Here is an 18,477-nt window from a genome sequence, read left to right as displayed (position 1 = left end):
ACTTATAACATTAGAGTTTGATATTATACCACAACATTCATTTCTGTAATAATTTAGACTCAATCTACTTTCTTGGCTCTTATTTTCCACCACTGGCCCCCAAAGATTGTGCTCCATATTCATTAATTTACTTACCATTCAATAAATATGCCTCCTTTATTTTATCATCTTAATCTGCAGATTGCTTTGCTTAACTAATATCTATTTTGAATTAATGTGATAAAACTATTAGGCATAGATATGGGATTATCAGAAAAAAATTTCCCTTTGGATATTCCACTTTCTCTTGATACTCAGAGGCTAAATCTCCATTTGTGCTGCTAAAAGGCACTTCCTTTTGAGAATATGTGAGTAAGATGTCATTCCATAGAAATTAAGGTATTGACATCTGGATCACTGATTGCCTTTCAATAAATTTTCTGTACAGTTTCCCTCCTCATTGATATTTTTGAGATCCTAATAAACATGTTGCTTGAGGAAGTTTTCCCATATTCTAGTGTTCTATAATTTCCATCATCATACATTCTACATGTAACACTTTCACTTAGCAATAAAAACTAATAGTCCTGGGTATAGCTTTCAAAGCTGGGACGTTCATATCCATATCATTCTTACCTCATCTCATAGCTTAGTTCAAAGACTTCCTTGGGTCTTCAGTTTTTTTCACATTATTTGGGCAATTTGTATTTCCATTCTTTTATCAGAGCAATGGTTGACCTGATCTCAGTCATTTGTACTTTAGTATGATTGTTTCAATGCCTATCCTTAGCAGATGCTTGAAGTAGAGGGTAATATTATCTGGTTTCAATGCTTCATCCTAGTACATATGAAGTCTTAGAGCCAGGAATATTTGAATACGAGATCTGTGAGTATCTCCCTCCTGCTTTTCTCTCAATTTTTTTTCCTACTTCTACTCCAAGACCCCCAGGTCCTAGGCATTCTGATTCTTACTTGTCATTTCCTAAGTCTCCCTATATATCTGGTCTAGAATTTACAGACAAGACACTATCTCCTCCACATTAACTTTGTGATCCTTCTGAGTTGTTCTTATGGTTGCACTGATCATTAAGCCTGGACCTTTGATATGGGCATTTGGAGGAAAGGGAAGATGTATCTTTTGACAAAGTACTCAGATTCAGTGATGTTGAGGTCAGTTGGAGATAAAGTTTTTCTTTAGACCTGAAATATCAGATGTGGAGGAAGTGAGAAAGTGGCTTTACTGAAAATAGTGTTTACCATCTTTTCCAACTTATCAGTTACCTCAAAATCATGGTTTCTGAAAACACTAAAGATTCTGCACTTTGATACCCAACATGTTTTCTCAAACTTTGAAAATTATGAAACTTCAGCATTCCCAAATTCCTGTGTCTGGTAACACCCTTCACAAAGTTCTTTTGTTTTCAGTGGAAATGTCTGTTGAACTAAACAGACTCAAGCCAGCAAACCATCTATCTTCTATCCTGTTCCCTCATGAGATGTGAACCTAAAAATATTATTTAATAAGGAACACTTTTGTCAAGGGCAAATTATTTACCCTCAATTGCAGAGAAACCCATGTAATGCACAGTAGTCCAGTGTTTTCAGCTCCCTATAACATAGCTTACAGATGACACTAAATTCTTATCAAAACCTTCATTCAGTTCTTTAAAAAGAGTTCATTATAAAAGCCAATATCCTCTAATTCACCAAGGGAATTAGATGTGGATGAGATACTCACCACATCTTTATTATCTGTGATATTTTGCTTTGTATCCCCAATGGATCACTGTACACGTCAAAAACAACTCCAAGAAGGTGAATAGGAACAAGTATTCTGAAAGCATTTTACCACTTCTCTGTTTCCAAAAATAAGATATACATTCCTTATAGATCTTTATATACTAAACTTTAGAATAATAGAATACTTTAGAATAATAATAAAGGAATTGCACAACTATAGGAAGATGAAAAGAAAAAGAGAAAAACGACCCAATATATCTCCATCCCCTAAAGCTGTGGGTACTTATATATGCTTTTTTCTTGATCTTAATGATAGCTGATAATTTTGAGGATGAGTATAAGCTGACATATTTCTGCCAAATGGCTAATAAGAATCATCAATTGTGTTTTCCTGTGTGTTGTGGATAAGTCAGCAAATTTTCACAGAGGCCAAAGGAGAAGATGGAACTGAGACACTCTTGATGTCCTGTGTTACAGAACTTATTTAACAGACAAATGTTCAGAAGTAGGCCTGTTTTAGGAAAGGGCCCTATAGAGAAACATACAGTGAAGGAAAAAAAGGTTTGGCTTTGTGACTCAGGTTCAACAGAAGGGCTTATGTATCCTATGGGAAAGTGGTTTCCTCCTGGGATTGTGCCTCTGACTATAAGCCCCAGTAGACCTATAACCTTGCAGGATAGTGGGATAGTTACAGGATAGGATACTAGAAGCCTGAAGCACCCAAAGCATTTTTGTGACAAGGCCACCATGGGCTCCTGGGACCAGTTTTCAATCCTGACACCATTTAATGGTAACTGAAGCCATGGCAGTGAAATCATGGGTATTCTGGTAGACTACTGAGATGCTCTAGGATTCTATGAACTAGAGGTTTGGAGTCGATATTGAATCTTTGGTTCTCAGTGTTCTTGAATAATGCGAGAGGGTCCATAGGAAAAGGGCTTCAGGAGGAAGATCTTAGATTTCTTGCTAATGTGAACTTTGGTGGCTCAAGAGGTGAGTTGGAAAAATGAAAGAATCAAGATTATATTTGCACTCCAACCCAGTAAAATGAGACATTCCTGTTATACTTATATAACCTTAAGCAATATCTGGAGGTTTATATTTAAGTTTTACTTTAAGATATCCTTCAAGGTATGTGTCATAAAATATTAGCATTCATTGCAGTTGTACAATGGTTCTTCAATGTGTCATTTATCTCATTTCTGTTAGGGCTCAATTTTGTGTAGTAAAATAATTTGAAATTTAGACCATTTTTAAATTAGAATGAATGTTTTGCAAGTAAATAGCTCTGGCCATGAGCAAGTAGCTTAACATTTCTTAGCTTCTTTCTTTAATTGAGTCAGAGATATAAATCATTCCCTGAGGAAGTTTGTAATCTCACTTGCTATAAAATCACAAGTGATGTAGAAATAAAAAAAAAATCGGATCCCTGGGTGGCGCAGCGGTTTGGCGCCTGCCTTTGGCCCAGGGCGCGATCCTGGAGACCCGGGATCAAATCCCACATCGGGCTCCCGGTGCATGGAGCCTGCTTCTCCCTCTGCCTATGTCTCTGCCTCTCTCTCTCTCTCTCTTTCTCTCTCTCTCTCTCTGTGACTATCATAGATAAATAAAAAAATAAGAAAACAAAAAATCAGCAAAATGCATATCAACATATGTTTTGGAACAAGCTAATTAACCAAGAGTTTGAGATATTGAAGTAAGGAGAGCTTGCTGTATTAGGATAAGAATTTAAAAACAAGCAACATCCAATGGTCTCAATTAGAAACTGAGAAAGAAAAGTTGGCTTCTAGGTCTTGGTCAAAGGCCCAGCTCTTTTGTCATCTGTCATGTTTTGGGTAGTAGAACAGAAAGATACGAATCCACAGAAAAGGCTTTAGAATTTATGGTTTTAATCTCCACCCAACTTGCTTAGCACTAATTCCAAACTCCTTGTCCTCCTTTCCATATGAAAAAACATAATGTAGTTAAGTGCACAAATATCTATAGTTCCACATGGATGGAAACACAGATACATACAGATACTGAAACACAAACACAGACACACATAGATCCACTGACAGACTGACACACATAAACACATAAACAGACTCACATAGACCTACTGACAGATAGAATGATACAAAGTAGGCAATTAAAAAATGTCCATATAGAATATCACTTAGCCATTAGAAATGATGACTACCCACCATTTGCTTCATGGATGGAATTGGAGGGTATCATGCTGAGTGAAGTAAGTCGATTGGAGGACAATCATATAGTTTCACTCATACAGGGGATATAAGAAATAGTGAAAGGGATTATAGAGGAAAGGAGAGAAAATGAATGGGAAAAATTAGAGATGGTGACAAAAGATGAGAGACTACTAACTCTGGGAAATTAACAAGGTGTAGTGGAAGGGAAGGTGGGCAGGGGGATGGGGTGACTGAGTGACAGATACTGAGGGGGGCACTTGAAAGGATGAACACTGGGTGTTATACTATATGTTGGCAAATTGAACTCCAGTAAAAATCCATTTAGTCATGTGCATATTGAATTGAATATACATCCATTCCAAATTACATATATCTATAGAATCCAGATTTATTATCTCTGATAATTACATCCCTGATGAACATAAATTACTAGGCATCATAAAACATAAGGATATTATTTCCTCCTTTGAAGATCAAATCTTGCTATAATAAACTTGATCATTTAAGGCCTAGGAAAACTGGCCTGGGAGATGCAGGTACTGAGAAAGAACTAAGCTGCCTATTGAAAAAATATCTTGGATACCAGATGGGACCAGAATTGAATATAATGCTAAATCACTCAAAATATATCTATTAATATTCATAATACATTCCATTTGCTTACTTGAAGTTTTGGGTAATCCTAAATTTAGAAATGTAACCTATAATTTGAACCACATTTGTAGTATGTGCCTAACACCAGAGTAAACTAATGATAAAGATCACTGTCATACTTTGCCTAGTACTTAAATACTTTGATTACTCACCAAAAAGTTTAAATGTAATTCTAAATTTGTGATGGAATTTTCATAGAAATCTTGTACTTACCTCTGGCCAAATAGGAGTTTTTGTACTCAAACTATATATTATAAACTCAAGTGATAGTAAAATCAGACCAATCACTGCAATGCAGGCACTTAAAATGTTCACTATTATAGCATAGGATAGCTGCAATAGATAAAAAGTGTCACTCAGTCACTATAAGTTATGCATATACATCACTGCCAGATATATTCAGGTAGAAGATTTATATAAATTCTGATCTATCTAGAATAGTAAGGTCATTAAAAGGACTGTCAGAACTGCAGATTTGTCAGGATCCCAATAGAACCAATCAATTTTGGAAAAAATAAAACTTTTGATGTAACACACATATATTTATCCCTTCACTGACAAATAATTATTGAGTGTGAGCTCTGTACCATGCAAATTATTATCTGTTTTATTAGATAAAGAAGGGGAAAAGAGTTGGTCTTTGCACTCAAGGAAGACTAATGGGGAAGACAAGTACATATTAAATTTGAATATAATGTAAAGAAATGCTAACAATATAGGCAAATTCATAGTGCCATAAAGGGTGAAGTTACCAGAGACCTAATGTTCTAGGAGTTTGCCATGGTTCATTTAACAATGCAAGAAGGAGAGTCATAAGGAATTTTATTTTCGGAAAGACAAGAGCTATCTAGATATCTAGATAGATATTTAGGATTTTATCTTGAAGATAGTGGAGAATTAAATCACTGGAGGTATCTGCTGTGTTTTTTGACCACAGTTCTGTCAGGCTATGTACTCAGGACAATGCATATACATAATGTTGCTGCATAATTATACTTTTTCCATTTATGAGGTCAGAGAGGTGGTAAGCCCTATGATACTGCTTTGGGGGCTATCCTTCTCTTATACTTATTTCCTTGGTATCATCTGCACCAGTAATTTAATTTTAATTAGTAATTTCTAATTCTTTCTGAATTAGATAATAAGAAAACTTAAACGGATTCTGAAATCTATTTCACTATATAGATCTATGATCTATGTTTGTCCATGTGCTCTTTATTGTTGTACAGTGATCTTAATTTATTTTTTGGAATAAATCAACCTTAAAGAGAGATAATCACATTAAAATAAAATGTTCTCCAACTCATTTTTGTAATCTAAACACCCAACATTACTGGTTAGTAAATTGTGGTATATAAATGTAAGTTCATCGTTAGAATAACATATTTTATGAATTTTTAATTATATGAACAAATGGTTATGACACAATAATATTATATAGAAAAAGAGGCATCCTTGTTGAGTAAATGCATTGATAAGGCCACTTGGAGCAGGTGTTCTGTGCAGTGTGGAGTTCTACTGGCAAAAACTGAAGAAATAAAAGGAGAAGTAGAAACATCCACAATTATAACAGATTTTGACATGTACCTCTAAGTAATTGATAAAGCAAGTGGACAAAAAGCAGGAGTAGAAAGCTGAAACATTTGACCAGTTGACCTTTGTATATTTATGTATATGTACATACATAAATATATACATATCCCAGTGTACATATATCTCCCAGTGTATGAGCTGGATTAAATGATTAAATACACATGCACACACACACACTTGATTATGGTAGCTAAATAGTAAGCCTTAAAATCAAATAGTATTAGCTTTTTTTAATTTAATTTCAGTTAGCCAACATACAGTAGTTTCAGATGTCATTTTCAATAATTCATCAGGCTATGTATAACACCCACTAGTTTCTTTTCTATTTTCTATTTTATTGACATCCTCATTTATCTTTATTATCTCTTACTCTCTATTTTGTATTAAATATGCTTCTTATTGTCTACCTTTTTAAGCTTTATATAGTATAATGTTGGCCTCATAAAACGAGTTTGGAAATATTCCCTCCCTTTCTATCCTTCTAAACAGCTTTAGCAGAACTGGTATTTCTCCTTGAAATGTTTGATGGAATTCCCCTGAGAAGCCATCTGGCCGTGGAAATTTGTATCTTGGGAGGTGTTTGATGACTGCTTCAATTTCCTCACTAGTTACTGGCCTGTTCAGGCTTTCTCTTTCTTCCTGTTCCACTTTTGGTAATTTGTGGTTTTCCAGAAATGCATCCATTTCTTCTAGATTGCCGAATTTTTGGCATATATTGCTCATAATACATTTTTAAAATAATTTTATTTCCTTGGTATTGGTGGTGATATCTCTTTTGTTTGGGATTTTTTTTTCAGTCTTTTTCTCTTTTCTTTTTAATAAGGCTGGCTAATGGTTTATCTATCTTATTAATTCTTTCAGAGAACCACCTCCTGCTTCTGTTGATCTGTTCTACAGCTTTTCTGGTCTCTATTTCATTGAGGTCTGCTCGAATCTTTATCATCTCTCTTCTTTTGCTTGGTATAAGTTATATTTGCTGTTCTTTCTCCAATTCCTTTAGGTGAGAGGTTAGCTGGTGTATATGTTTTTTACAATGTTTTGAGGGAGGTTTGTTATGCAATGTATTTCCCTCTTAGAACCTTTTGCTGTATCCCAAAGATTTTGAACGGTTGTATTTTCATTTCGTAGTTTCCATGAATTTGCAAAATTCTTCTCTAATTTCCTGATTGACCCATTCATCTTTTAGTAGGATGCTCTTTCACCTCCATGTGTTTGAGGTTCTGCCAAATTTCTTCTGGTGATTGAGTTCCAGTTTCAAAGTATTGTGGTCTGAAAATATGCAGGGGACAATCCCAATCTTTTAATATCAGTTGAGACCTGATTTGTGACCCAGTATGTGGTCCATTCTGGAGAAAGCTCCATGTGCACATGAGAAGAATGTGTAAAAAGTTGTATTTGGATAGAAAGTTCTGTATATATCTGTGAAATCCATCTAGTCCAGTGTATCATTCAAGGCCCTTGTTTCTTTGGTGACGTTGTGCTTAGAGTATCTATCATTTGCTGAAAGTGCCGTGTTGAAGTCTCCTACCATTAGTGTATTATCTAAGTATCTCTCTACTTTGGTTATGAATTGATTGATATGCTTGGCAGCTCCCATATTAGGGTCATAAATATTCATGATAGTTAGGTCTTCTTGTTGGAGACCCTTTACGGATGATATAGTGTCCCTCTTCATCTCTTACTACAGCCTTTGGGATAAACTTTAATATATCTGATGTGAGTATTGCTACCCTAACTTTCTTTTGAGGACCAGTTGAATGGTAAATGGTTCTGCACCCTTTCATTTTCAGGCTGGAGGTGTCCTTAGATCTAAAATGAGACTGTTGGGATCCCTGGGTGGCGCAGCAGTTTGGCGCCTGCCTTTGGCCCAGGGCGCGATCCTGGAGACCCAGGATCGAATCCCACATCGGGCTCCCGGTGCATGGAGCCTGCCTCTCCCTCTGCCTGTGTCTCTGCCTCTCTCTCTCTCTCTCTGTGTGTGTGTGACTATCATAAATAAATAAAAATTAAAAAAAATAAAATAAAATGAGACTGTTGTAGACAGAATACAGATGGGTCTTGCTTTTCTATCCAGTCCAAAACCCTGCATCTTTTGATGGGATCATTTAGCCCATTCACATTCGGAGTAACTATTGAAAGATATGAATTTAGTGTCATTATAATACCTATTCAGTCGCCCCCTTTTTTTGTGGACTGTCTCCTTGGGCTTTCTTTTTCTTTTTCAGTTCCCCCTTAACATTTCTTGCAGAGCTGGTTTGGTGGTCACATATTTTTTCAGTTTCTGCCTATATAGGAAGCTCTTTATCTCTCCTTCTATTCTGAATGACAGCCTCACTGGACAGAGTATTCTTGGCTGCATTTTCTTCTCATTTAGTAGCCTGTATATATCATGCCAGCCCGTTCTGGCCTGCCAGGTCTCCGTGGAGAGGTCTGCTATTAATCTGATATTTCTCCCCATAAAAGTTAAGAAACTCTTGTCTTGAGCTGATTTAAGGATTTTCTCTTTGAGATTTGCAAGTTTCACTATTAAATGTCGAAGTGTTAAATGGTTTATATTGATTTTGAGGGAGTCTTCTCTATCTCTTGGATCTGAATGATTGTTTCCTTCCTCTGGTTAGGGAATTTCTCAGCTATGATTTGTTCACATATACTTTGTGGTTCTCTCTTTCTCTTTCAGCCTCCCTGGAATACCAATTCTTCCTTCTCAAGCTATCATTTATTTTCCTAAGCCTTTCCTCATGGTCTCTTGTTTTTCTCTTTTTTCCTCAGCTTCCTTTCTTTCCATCAACTTGTCTTCTATGTCATATGCTCTCTTTCCCACTTCATTAACCCTAGTAGTTAGAGCATCCAGTTTGGATTGCATCTCTGTTAAAGTATTTTTAACTTCAAACTGAGTAGATCTGCAGATTTTCATTCTGCAGTAATGAAGTCTCTAGAGTCCTTTATGCCTTTTCTCAGAGCCATCAGTAGCTTTATAATTGTACTTCTGAATTGAATTTTTGACATAGTATTTAAATCCACATTCCGTAATTCTGTGGCAGAGAGTATTGCTTCCAGTTCTTTCTTCTGTGGTGAATTCTTCCTTCTAGTCATTTTGTCCAGTGCAGAGTGGCTGTATGAGTGGGCTGAGTCAAAAATATCAACTAGGACCTAACTAAGTAAAATACACTCTAGACGATTCTGAAGAGGTCAGAGACCAGAAAATAAAAGAAAAAGAACAGAACAAAATAAAACAAAATGACCACTAAAGTGAAAGACAAAATTTAAAACAAAATAGAAAAAGTAAAAAACCAAAACTAAAAATAAATAAGATGGAACAAAAAAGAAAGAAAAGAAAAGTGGAGGGAATGGTGGTGGTGAAGAAGTGGTGGTAGAGAGAGAATATAGTCTACCTGAGGGGACCTAGAGGATGATCCTCTTGGTTCTAAGCATATTTTGTTCTGTATATTGAAGATGCTTAATCCCAGATTTATATAAATCAGTAATACTTATATAAAGACCCAACATCGATCACAAAACATAAAGAAGATAAAGGGGGGGCATAATGAGAAGGAAGAGAGAAATATAGTCTCACAGAATAAACCAATGCCGTGTTCCACTTAATTCTGGGTGTATTATGGTCGTGTGTTAGAAGGTACTAACTTCCACCATTGTAAAACAAAATGAGACAGAAAAAATAAAAAACACAAAACAAAAACCCATATCTCATACATCTACCAAAATTAAATTGAATACATAGAAGGAATCCAGCAGTGAAGAGTAACTCTAAGACATGTAATTGTAGAAATATGAAAGTCAAAAAGGAAAAACCTTAAAAACAAAGAGTTGATAAAATATTGTAGTTAAGGTGGGAAAGAGAAAAAATACTGGAGATTTAAAACCTGATATAAAAATGAATCATAATGAAAAGAAAAAACCTTTAGTTCTATAAACTATTTTCCCTTAATCCTGGAGCTTTCCATTGCTGCTTGGTCAATAAATTTGCATTTCCCTTGTTCTTCCAGCTGCTCTTCTGGGGAAGGGATCTGCTGTGCTGATTCTCAGGTGTGTGTGCCTGGGTGGAGATGCCCTGCCCCCTGCTGGATGCCTGGCTCAGTGTGAGCTGTTTATCCTGTGAGGCCTTCCTTTCCTAGAGGCGTCCCTTTCCTAGAGGCCCCGCCTCTCCCAGGCACAATGTGAAAATAGAAAAAAAAAAAAAAAAAAAGGCGTATCCCAAGGTTTTTGAACGGTTGTATCTTCATTCTCATTAGTTTCCATGAATCTTTTTAATTTTTCCCTAATTTCCTGGTTTACCCTTTCATCTTTTAGCAGGATGGTCCTTAACCTCCACGTGTTTGAAATCCTTCCAAGCTTCTTGTGATTTATTTATTTTTTTTAACTTTAATTTATTTTTTACTTTCCTTTACTGGAGTTCAATTTGCCAACATATAGCATAACACTCAGTGCTCTTCCCGCCAAATGCCCCCCTCAGTGCCCATCACCCAGTCACCCCAACCACCCACCCACTTCCCCTTCCACTACCCCTTGTTCATTTCCCAGAGTTAGGTGTCTCTCATGTTTTGTCACCCTCACTGATATTTTCACTCATTTTTTCTCCTTTCCCTTTATTCCCTTTCACTAATTTTCACATTTCCCAAATGAATGAGACCATATAATGTTTATCCTTTTCCAATTGACTTATTTCACTCAGCATAATACCATCCAGGTCCCTCCACGTCGAAGCAAATAGTGCATATTTGTCATTTCTAATTGCTGAGTAATATTCCATTGTATACATAAACCACATCTTCTTTATCCATTCATCTTTCGATGGACACCGAAGCTCCTTCCACAGTTTGGCTATTGTGGACATTGCTGCTAGAAACATCGGGGTGCAAGTGTCCCGGCGTTTCACTGCATCTGTATCTTTGGGGTAAATCCCCAGCAGGGCAATTGCTGGGTCGTAGGGCAGGTCTATTTTTAACTCTTTGAGGAACCTCCACACAGTTTTCCAGAGTGGCTGCACCAGTTCACATTCCCACCAACAGTGCAAGAGGGTTCCCCTTTCTCCACATCCTCTCCAACATCTGTTTTTTCCTGCCTTGTTAATTTTCCCCATTCTCACTGGTGTGAGGTGGTATCTCATTGTGGGTTTGATTTGTATTTCCCTGATGGCCAGTGATGCAGAGCATTTTCTCATATGAGTGCTTTGTTGGCCATGTCTATGTCTTCCTCTGTGAGATTTCTGTTCATGTCTTTTGCCCATTTCATGATTGGATTATTTGTTTCTTTGCTGTTGAGCTGAATAAGTTCTTTATAGATCTTGGATTCTAGCCCTTTATCTGATAGGTCATTTGCAAATATCTTCTCCCATTCTGTAGGTTGTCTTTTAGTTTTGTTGACTGTTTCTTTTGCTTTGCAGAGGCTTCTTATCTTGATGAAGTCCCAATAGTTCATTTTTGCTTTTGTTTCTCTTGCCTTAATGTATGTATCTTGCAAGAAGTTGCTGGGGCCAAGTTCAAAAAGGGTGTTGCCTGTGTTCTCCTCTAGGATTTTGATGGAATCTTCTCTCACATTTAGATCTTTCATCCATTTTGAGTTTATCTTTGTGTATGGTGTAAGAGAGTGGTCTAGTTTCATTCTTCTGCACGTGGCTGTCCAATTTTCCCAGCACCACCTATCGAAGAGACTGTCCTTTTTCCAGTGGATAGTCTTTCCTGCTTTGTCGAATATTAGTTGACCATAAAGTTGAGGTCCAATTTTGTATTCTCTATTCTGTTCCATTGATCTATGTGTCTGTTTTTGTGCCAGTACCACACTGTCTTGATGACCACAGCTTTGTAGTACAACCTGAAATCTGGCATTGTGATGCCCCCAGATATGGTTTTCTTTTTTAATATTCCCCTGGCTATTCGGGGTCTTTTCTGATTCCACACAAATCTTAAGACAATTTGTTCCAACTCTCTGAAGAAAGTCCATGGTATTTTGATAGGGATTGCATTAAATTGTAAATTGCCCTGGGTAACATTGACATTTTCACAATATTAATTCTTCCAATTCATGAGCATGGAATATTTTTCCATGTCTTTGTGTCTTCCTGAATTTCTTTCAGAAGTGTTCTGTAGTTTTTAGGGTATAGATCCTTTACCTCTTTAGTTAGGTTTATTCCTAGGTATCTTATGCTTTTGGGTGCAATTGTAAATGGGATTGACTCCTTAATTTCTCTTTCTTTTCTTCAGTCTCATTGTTAGTGTACAGAAATGAACTGATTTCTGGGCATTGATTTCGTATCCTGCCACACTGCCGAATTGCTGTATGAGTTCTAGCAATCTTGGGGTGGAAGCTTTTGGGTTTTCTATGTAGAGTATCATGTCATCTGCGAAGAGGGAGAGTTTGACTTCTTCTTTGCCAGTTTGAATGCCTTTTATTTCTTTTTGTTGCCTGATTGCTGAGGCTAGGACTTGCAGTACTATGTTGAATAGCAGTGGTGAGAGTGGACATCCCTTCTCATTCCTGATCTTAGAGGAAAGGCTCCCAGTGTTTCCCCATTGAGAATGATATTTGCTGTTGGCTTTTCATAGATGGCTTTTAGATGCTGAGGAATGTTCCCTCTATCCTCATAGTTTCCCAATCCACAGTGGCTTAGATGCTACTGGGAGGAGGCACAGGTGCACTGATCTGCGCAGCTTGCTGGACACCCAGTGGCAGGAGAATTATTTCTTTCCTGTGCCCTCCCTGTTTCCACCTGTCCTGGGGGAATGGAGGATAGCTTGCTTTGTCTGCTTTGGTGCCCTCAGGTGCAAGGCATTGCACTGCTGGACCTGTGCTCCAGGGGACCGCCTTTTTTCAAGGGAATGGAGGACAGCCAGCTCCGTCCATTGCCAGGCTCTAGGGTAAAAGGAGCTCTGAAGCTGGCCCTTGTAATGTGCTGCCTTCTCCCAAATACCCCAGAGGGATGCATGCCCCGGCCCTTTACCAAGATTGGACCATGGTTTGCGGTGAGCTTTCTCTGGGGGCATCCCTAGTCTTACAGTGTCTCTGGAACTCTTGATGCTTCACTGTCCCTCCTGTGATTCTGCTCAATTTCCTTGCTAAGTACTTTTCCATCAGGGAAAACTCAGGCATGGATTTTAAAATTCCTCTTGTCCAGAGCTGGGCTTTCATGACCCAGAGGCTTTCGCAGCTCCACTTTCGCAGGCTAGTTGCAGTTCCCTCCTCTACTTGATTTTTTATTTTTTTCACCTTCTAACCTTGTTAGAAGTGAAAACTTATCTCTCTGTAGCATTCCAGCTGTTCTCTCTTTATATCTCAGTTTTAATTCATAGGTGTTCAGGATATTTTGAAAGTTATCTATGTAAGTTTGTGGGACCAAATGGGTTGAGGACCCCTACTCTTCTGCCATCTTGCCAGTCTCTCACATATATATTTTCAAGTTAGTATTTTTGTTTTCTTCAAATAAATACCTGGAAATGGAATTGCTGAATATCACAGTAGTTCCATTTTAATTTTTTGAGAATCCTTCATGCTGTTTTCCATAGTGACTTCACTAATTCATTCCCACCAACAGTTCATGAGGGTTTCCTTTTCTCCACACCCTCACTAACACTTGTTATTTTTTGCTATTTTGATTTTAGCTATTCTAAGAGGTGTGAGGTGTTGGCCTCATTATGGTTTTGATAGATATTTCCCTGGTATTTAGTAATGCTGAGCTTCTTTTTGTATACTTGTTGGCCTTCTGTATGTTTTCTTTGAAAACTACAGGTGCTGGTGAGGATGCAGAGAAAGGGGAACACTCTTGCACTGTTCTGGGAATGCAACCTGGTGCAGCCACTCTGGAAAACAATATGGAGGTTCCTCAAAAAGTTAAAAATGAAACTACTCTATGATCTAGCAATTGCGCTACTAGGTATTTACCCAAAGAATACAAAAAAATACTAATTCAAAGTGATACGTGTACCCTGATGTTTATAGCAGCATTATCTACAATATCCAAATTATAGAAGCAGTCCAAGTGTCCATTGGCTGATGAATGGATGAAGAAGATGTGGCATTTTTTTATATAATGGAATATTATTCAGCCATGAAAAAGAATGCAATCTTGCTACTGGCAACATGGATGGGGCTAGAGAGTATTATGCTAAGTGAAATAAGTCAGTCAGAGAAAGACAAATACCGTATGATATCACTCATATGTGGAATTTAAGAGACAAACAAAAGGGGGGAAATAAAGAGTGGGAGACAAACCAAGAAACAGATTCTTAATCATAGAGAACACACTGATGGATACCAGAGGGGAGGTGGGTGAAAGGATGGGTTAAATAGGTGATGGGGATTAAGGAAGGCACTTACTGTGATGCGCACCGGGTATTGTATGTGTTGTATGGAAGTGTTGAATCACTAATATTACACTGAATAGTAACTATACGGAATTTAAATAAAAACTTTAAAATAGTTTTTAAAAAGTCTATTTCAATCCTCTGCCCATTTTCAAACTGGTTTGGTGTTTTTGCTACTGAGTTCTATTTGATCTTTTTATATTTTTGACATTAACCCCTTATCTGATCTATGATTTGTAGCTATTTTCTCACATTCTGTAGGTTGGCTTTAACTTTGTTGATAGTTTCCTTTGCTGTGCAGAAGCTCCTTAATTTGGTATAGTTCGATTTGCTTATTTTTCACTTTTGTTGCCTTTGCCTTTGGTGTCAAATCCAAAAAAAATCATTGGAAGACCAATGTCAAGGAGCTAATGGCCTGTTTTCTTCTAGAAATTTTGTTTTCAGGTCTTACATTTAAGTCTTTAATCCATTTTGAGTTAGTTTTTGGTATGGTGTAAGATAGTGGTCTAGCTTCATCCCTTTGTATATGTCTGTCCAGTTTCCTTAATGCCAGTTATTGAAGAGACTGTCCTTTTCCTGTTTTATATTCTTGGTTCCTTTGTCATAGACTAGGTGGCCAAATATGCATGGGTTTATTTCTGGGCTTTCTATTCTGTTCCATTGATTGATGTGTCTATATTTATGCCATTATTATACTGTTTTGATTACTATAGCTTGGTAGCATAGCTTGAAATTAGAGACCATGATACCTCCAGCTTTTTTCTTCTTTCTCAAGATTGCTTTTGGCTATTTAGGGGTCAATTCTTTGCTTTTAGTAGTCAGTAAAGATTAAATAAAAAACATAATAATTTATCTCTACCCATATGTGGTAGGCTAAATAATGGTTCCATCATAGATGTCCTAATCCCCAGAAACTGTGAATATGTAAATATGTGATTAGGTTAAAGATTTTGAGATGTGGAAATTATCCTGAAATATGTAATGTAATCACAAGGATCCTTGTAAGAGGGAGGAGACAGGATAATAGAGAAAAAGACAATGTATTTATGGAAGCAGAGGAGAGGAGATTAGAATGGTGTAGCTCCAGCCAAGGAATGTGGCAGCCCCTAGAAGTTAAAAAAGGCAAGGAACAAAATCTTTTCAATAGCTTCCAGAAGGAAGCAGTTCTGTCAACATCTTGATTTTGAGACTTTTGATCTCCAAAACTGTAAGATAATAAACTTATATAGTTTTAAGCCAATAAGCTTGTGGTAATTTATTTCAGCAGCAATAGTGGGCTAACATACCACATATTTATCATTTCCCTTCACCCTGAGGAACTTTAACTTTCTTTGGTAGTGTATATCTGATAATAGAAAATTTTCTCTGCTTTTGTTTATATGAAAATGAATTTATTTCACTATCGATATTGAATGATATTTTCAGGGGATATGACATCTAGTTGACAATTTTTTCCCTGTACTTTAAAGATGCCATTATATTGTTTTCTTCTGTCTTTTTTCAGAGGAGAAGTCTTGCACATATTTTGGCATATTTGTTCTAGGAGTCTTAATAATTTTAATATTAATGTAAGTGGTATTTTAACATTGGTTTATCCATTGGTTTCTGCAAGCATATAGAAAGATAGCTGATTTGGTTTTTGTATACTGAAGACATTGTAAAATTCACTATTTCTTAAAACTTGTCATCTAAAAATATTTTTTCTTCTTTCCAAAAAATATCATATACTTCTTTTTTCTTTGACTTATTGCAATTAATAGGACATCTTAAATAGAATACTGAAGAAACATGATGATAGCTTATATACCTCTCTTGCTGAAAGATAAAATGTTATGGGAAGTGTTAAAATGTTCATCATTAAGCATAAAGTTATTTCTCCCTCTCTTTTGATAGATACCTTTTATTGATTTTACCACTCTTTGCATTCATTGAGTTGATCATTTGGTATTTATGTTTTTAGTGTGATGGATTACACCTTTCTTTCTTTCTTTCTTTCTTTCTTTCTTTCTTTCTTTCTTTCTTTCTTGAAGGAGAGAGGGGGAGAGAGGCAGAGGGAGAGCGAGACAGAGAATCTCGAGCAAGCTACATGCCCAATGAAGAGCCCAGCACGGGGCTAGATCTCATGATCCTGAGATCATGACCTAAGCTGAAATCAAGAGTCAGATGCTTAACTGAATGATACACCCAGGTGCCCCCACACTGATTTATTTTCAAATGTTAATCTAACTTTGCATTTCTGGAATTAGTCATGATATATCATTCTATTTGTATTTTTTACTATGTACTATGTTTTATTTGCTAATATATATATTTTAGGATTTTTACATATATGTTCATGAGAGATTTTGGTCTGTAATTTTCTTGTAAGATCCGGGTAGAGATTTAGAATAAATGATATATTATCTTCATAATGAGTTGGGAGGTATTACCTTCTTCTTCTAATCTCTGGTAGAAATTTGTATAATGTCTCCAAATATGATTGTAGATTTCTTTTTCTTTTTGATTTTGTCAATTTTTATTTGCTTATTTTGAAGCTACATGAATAGGTGAATAGATATTTGGGACTATTATACATTGTGTCAAACTAAATCTTTTATTATTATGCAGTGTCTCTTTCTAATAAAAACCTCTGATAATTTTTGCTTTAAAACCTACTCTGTATATTATTATAGCCCCCTTTTGCTTGGTGTTCACAACAAATGCCTTTTTTCCAACTTCTTGGAAAGTCTTCTATAGACAGATAGGTCAATATAGACCTATATTTAAAGTATATATTTAAAATAAATAACTGTGGTGTAAGATGGAGATCCAATTTTATTGTTCTGCATGTTGTATATCTAGTTTTTCTCAGGACCATCTGTTGGAAAGACTATCCTTTCCCAAGTAGGTATTTTTGATTCCGTTGTCAAATATTGGTTAACTGTAAATGCAGGGATTTAATTCCAGGCTCTCAATTCTGTTCCATTCATCTGTCTATTTTGTGCCAGTACCATACAATTTTGATTATAGTTTTGCAGTATAGTTTGATATTATGAGGTGTGATGCCTCCAGTTGGGTTCTTTCTCAAGTGACTCAGAGACAATTCTACCTCCTGTCTGATCCTCCTTCTTTTGGCAAATAAAACAGTTATCTCTAGAGTTGCTACAAACATTCTGACTTACCAAGAGTGGTGAACGCCTCTTCTCTATCATTATTGCAAAGATTCCTGAGAAGATAAACTGGAAACAGAAATCATATTTATTAAGACTCAGTCATTATGTTTATATAAAAAGAGTCATAGAATTCTGGAATGTTGTAACATGAAGAAGAGCATCTTAATTCTTCAGTGGGACCACTGAGAAAATCATTCAGAAAATAATTCAAAGGTTCTATATTACAGAGTTGGAGAAGGTATGAAGTTTCTGTTCAGTAATGTAACACATGCATTGGAAATGGAAATAGGAGCATCTTAATTTTACTTCATAGGGAAAAAGGAGGGTCAAATTTTACTCATATTTTTGTCAGTCATAATTTATTGATTCCCTAAGGTGAATTACAAGAAAATGTATCCAGTGAATGAATTTACTGATAGTGTTATATCTTGGTGATTCCACACACTTTTAATTTAATGTTCATTTAATGTTTAAAATATTTTAGTAATGGAAAATATAATTTAGAAATTATTTAAGTTTCATTTTACGTATTTAAATATAATACCACATAATGTCTTCCATGAGTAGCTTGTCCTGAAATCTTCCATCATTTCCTAAAACTTGTTAGAAATATGACAGGGTGTATCAGAAAACTTTTTTTCATTGGTGCAACTTTATGCATACATGGAAACTTACCACAGAATTAAAAAATTAACTATTCAATTAATAGTAAAGAGAAGGAATGTTATTTCCCCAGAAAAATGGGGCCACTAACATGTCAATACTAAATAGCCTTTTGGGGCCTGGAGGATTTGAATTTGAATTCTTTGCACCTTGCTTTCTATGTGACTCAGTAGGAATTACCTACCCTAT

General features: G+C 36.2%; 1 protein-coding gene across 2 annotated transcripts in view; it reads right to left on the bottom strand.

Annotated features, from left to right (window-relative positions):
- LOC140612208 (membrane-spanning 4-domains subfamily A member 13-like) overlaps nt 1-18,477 on the bottom strand; it is a 74,564-nt gene that overhangs the window by 1,276 nt on the left and 54,811 nt on the right. Inside the window, exons 9-11 of one of the 2 annotated variants that reach the window (XR_012013507.1) lie at nt 17,635-17,691; nt 4,779-4,898; nt 1,718-1,835 (exon numbers count right to left, since the gene is read on the bottom strand). The gene's annotated coding sequence lies outside the window, so the exon portion shown is untranslated. The remainder of the gene's footprint in view (nt 1-1,717; nt 1,836-4,778; nt 4,899-17,634; nt 17,692-18,477) is intronic. The other variant, XR_012013508.1, reaches the window with a different exon arrangement.

The sequence above is a fragment of the Canis lupus genome, chromosome 21 (genome assembly GCF_048164855.1).
Source record: "Canis lupus baileyi chromosome 21, mCanLup2.hap1, whole genome shotgun sequence".
Taxonomy (NCBI): domain Eukaryota; kingdom Metazoa; phylum Chordata; class Mammalia; order Carnivora; family Canidae; genus Canis; species Canis lupus.
This window is presented reverse-complemented; position numbering and strand designations above follow the sequence as displayed.